Below are 4,286 nucleotides of genomic sequence, written 5' to 3'. Positions count from 1 at the left end.
AGGAGGCATCACTCAGTGAGGAAAAATGGAAATGGGGGCTGATTTAAAAATTAGTCTGGCAGCTTTTCTGTGGGGTGGCTGCACTGTGCTGGGGCTCTGCACCAGTCCCTAGTCACCACATACTTTTCAGAGCTTTAAGGAAACAATAGCAAGGGCTGAAAGACAGCAAAGATGGTGGCCCATCCCTCCTTCTAAGACTCATCCCAGGTAAGTGCAGGGCTGCTATAGGACCAAGGGTCCCGGCAGGGGATGGCTGGAGTCCCAGGACAGTAGGTCTTCTCTTGTGAGATGCAGTGGAAGCAAGGCCTACAGACTGTCAATGCTCAGCCTCCTGGATTTGGTTCCTTTCCTGGGGACATGTGAGGGAGCCTAACCACCCTCTTTGCCAGAGCTGCAGCCACTAATGCTGGGATGCCAAAGGATCCAAGGCTCCTGGGACTCTGTGTGTGCTTGACTGGTGGCTCTTCTCTGACTCCATGTAGCTCTCCACATCAGTCTGAATGCCCCAGCGGGGTGAGCTCACAAGAGGATCTCCTGAGCCCAGTGTTGCAAAGATCCATAGAAAAAGTATGGATCCCCAAGGGCTCTCACTCACTCACTGTTTCCCTGCCACTCCCAGGTGAGGGTTGTCCTGTCTTGCTCCTCCTTATTCTCCATGGGCCAAGTTTATTTTTGATGAATCCCATTGTGTCCACTTGGATGTTTCAGTTGAAGATGTAGTATTTATTCACCACTTTTTCTTCTCTCTGTGAGAATGGAACACACTAGCTGCTTCTAGTCAGTTATCTTGATACTTTTCTTGATGTTTATTCAGTGTCCAAACATTCTTTAGTCAGCACGTGATGAATTCTGCCAGGACTGGGTCCTTTTCGTCAAGGCAGTGGATTCCCATGTCTGGAAACGTTGTCTGGGAGCTAAAGCATTAAGACTGTGTGAGATGCTCTGTTCTACTGTGGCTGAGTTGGTATCCAAGTTGCAAGACAAAGTCACCTTTTTTTTTGAGATGGAGTCTCACTCTGCTTCCCAGACTGGAGTACAATGACTTGATCTCAGCTCACTGCAATCTCCACATCTCGGGTTCAAGTGATTCTACTTCTGCCTCCCGAATAGCTGGGACTACAGGCATGTGCCACCACACCCAGCTAATTTTTGTATTTTTAGTAGAGACGAATTTTCATCATGTTGGCCAGGTTGGTCTCGAACTCCTGACCTCAAGTGATCCACTCACCTTGTCCTCCCAAAGTGCTAAGATTACAGGCGTGAGCCACCATGCTCAGCTGACAAAGTCCTCTTTACTCTTCTTTCTCCCCTCCTCAAACAGAAAGAAGGAGTCTGTCCTGGAGCTGTGATCTGGGCTGCCTGGGTCTGGGGTAGGAGTGATGCAAGCACTCCCTTGGCCACTCTCACTGGTACCTCACTAGGTCGCATACACACCAAGTCTGCTAGCTCCAAGCCCAGCACAGCACCAGGACCTCCCTAGGAATTGCAGTCTTTGTGGCCTAGACTACCTTTTGAGTTACTTTTGGATTCCAAGGCACTTTAGCCTGTGGTGGTAGGACTAGCCAGACCCAGGTTCTTGCTGCTGTAATGGACAATTCCTCTCTGCCTAGGGCAGGTTTAAATGTTCCCCCTTTAGGTGCCGGTTGAATTCTGCATAGTGTTGCTTTCTACTATGACAGGGCAGCACTGATTTCCAAAGCAAAGTTCCACAATCACTGTGCTTTTCTTTCCTCAGTTACACAGATTTTCTCTCTGCACCATCTGGCTGCTGCTGGGGGATGAGGAAGGGGTGGTACAGGCAATTCAAACTATCTTTCCTACCTTGTTTAGTGTCTCTTTCTTTGATGTGATGGTAAAAGCAAGTATTGTAATTACTTGTCTGATTTTTGGTTCTTTTGAAGGCGCTTTCTTGTGTAGATAGTTGTTCTATTTGGTGTTCCTATGGGGAGTAAGATTACTGGTGGTGTTTTTCTGACTGGGAGGCCACAGCGAAGAGAAGTTGGAGACAATACTGGAGCAGCAGCAGCACTATCATGAGGAGAAGGAATGGCTTATGGAGTCATGGCCAAAGAGATGCTCACTAAGAAGTCCACGCTCTGGGACCAGATCAATTCTGATCACCTCATTCAGGCCATACAAGATAGGTATATGGAGGTCAGTGGGAACCTGAGGGATTTGTATGATGATAAAGGTGGATTATGAAAGGAGGAGCTGAATGCCATTGCAGGACCCAATGAGTTTGCTGAATTCTATAATAGACTCAAGTAAATAAAGGAATTCCACTGGAAGCACCCAAATGAGATCTGTGTGCCGATGTCAGTGGAATTTGAGGAGCTCCTGAAGACTTGAGAGAATCCAAGTGAAGAGGCACAAAACTTGGTGGAGTTCACAGATGAAGAGGGATATGGTCATTACTTTGATCTCCATGACTGTTACCTCAAGTACATTAACCTGAAGGCATCTGAGAAGCTTTCCATCTTTGACCAATTGTTTGACATTCCTAAAGAAAGGAAGAATGTAGAATATAAGAGCGTGTTCCTCTGTAGATACCTAGAGATGCTGCTTGAGCACCTTCAGGATTACACAGATAGAGTGAAGCCTCTCCAAGATCAGAATGAACTTTTTGGGAAGATTCAGGCTGAGTTTGAGAAGAAATGGGAGAATGGGACCTTTCCTTGTTGGCCGAAAGAGACAAGCAATGCTCTGACCCATGCTGGAGCCCATCTTGACCTCTCCGCATTCTCCTCCTGGGAGGAGTTGGCCTCTCTGGGTTTGGACAGATTGAAATCTGCTCTCTTAGCTTTAGGCTTTAAATGTGGTGGGACTCTAGAAGAGCGAGCCCAGAGACTATTCAGCACCAAAGGAAAGTCCCTAGAGTCACTTGATAACTCTTTGCCAAATATCCCAAGTCAAAAGGCACCAAGCAAGAAACTGAGAGAAACAAAGACATTGCTTTTCTAGAAGCCCAAATCTATGAATATGTAGAGATTCTGGGGGAACAGTGACATGTCACTCATGAAAATGTACAATGCAAGCAAGCAAGGACAGCAGAAGAGCGAGAAGAGGAGGAAAAAGAGCAGATTAGTGAGAGTGAGAGTGAAGATGAAGAGAACAAGAACATTTACAACCCCCAAAACCTGCCACTTGGCTGGGATGGTAAACCCATTCCCTACTGGCTATATAAGCTTCATGGCCTAAATATCAACAACTGTGAGATTTGTTGAAATTACACTTACTGAGGGCCCAAAGCCTTCCAGCAACACTTTACTGAATGGCGTCATGCTCATAGCATGAGGTGTTTGGGAAACCCGAACACTGCTCACTTTGCTAATGTGACACAGATTGAAGATGCTGTCTCCTTGTGGCCCAAACTGAAATTGCAGAAGGCTTCAGAATGATGGCAGCCTGACACTGAGGAAGAATATGAAGACTCAAGTGGGAATGTTGTGAATAAGAAGACATACGAGGATATGAAAAGACAAGGACTGCTTTAGTGTTCAGGGATGTAGCTCAGCTTTTGGGCTAGTCCAGGCTTCCCTGAGATCTGCTTTTTCTGTTTCTCCCAACCAAATCCTCTTAAAGACCCTTTGCTATGTAGTCCCATGGTCTATCTAGCATGCATCTTGTAGAAACAAGGCATGCTGGCAGATTGCAGGGTTGGGATGTATTTTATCTGTTTTATATTTAAAAAGATTCTGCCAGATAATAAAAAAAATTTTTTTAAACCATGTTTTTCTGTCTCCTCCCCATATCCCATAAGTTTTAGTATGTTATGTTTTTGGTTTTGTGTGTCTCAAGATATTTTCTTATTTCTCTTGTAATTTCTTCTTTGACTCATTGGTTATATAATAGTATGTTATTTAATTTCCACATATTTGTGAGGTTCCAATTATTCAATGACTGTTGATTTCTAGTTTAATTCTGTTGTGGTCAGAAAAGACACTTGGTAGGATTTCAATCTTTTAAAATTTGTTAAGACTTCATTTGTAACCTAATCTTCTCTAGAGAATGTTCTCTGTGCACTTGAGAAGAATGTATATTCTGCTCCTGCTGGAAAGAGTTCTGTATATGTCTATTAGGTACCATTAGTCTATAGAGTTGTTCAAGTCTTTTGTTTCCTTATTGATCTTTGATGCAGTTTTCTATTCATTTTTTAAAGTGATGTATTAAAGTCTCCTATTGCTGTGTTACTCTTCATTTCTTCCTTCAATTCTGCCAATGTTTTATTCAAATATTTGAGTGGTCTTCTTTTAGGTATATATATATATGTGTATATATATATATAT

The 4,286-nt window shown here is 43.9% G+C and overlaps 1 pseudogene; it reads left to right on the top strand.

Moving 5' to 3' along the window:
• Nucleotides 1–2,244: 2,244 nt before the first annotated feature.
• Nucleotides 2,245–3,540, top strand: LOC116531844 (annotated as a pseudogene).
• The last annotated feature ends 746 nt before the right edge of the window (nucleotides 3,541–4,286 follow it).

The sequence above is a fragment of the Sapajus apella genome, unplaced genomic scaffold, assembly GCF_009761245.1.
Source record: "Sapajus apella isolate SASKATOON/1434 unplaced genomic scaffold, GSC_monkey_1.0 scaffold73, whole genome shotgun sequence".
Classification (NCBI taxonomy): Eukaryota; Metazoa; Chordata; class Mammalia; order Primates; family Cebidae; genus Sapajus; species Sapajus apella.
The sequence above is the reverse complement of the archived record's forward strand: the minus strand, read 5'-3'. Positions and strand labels throughout refer to the sequence as shown.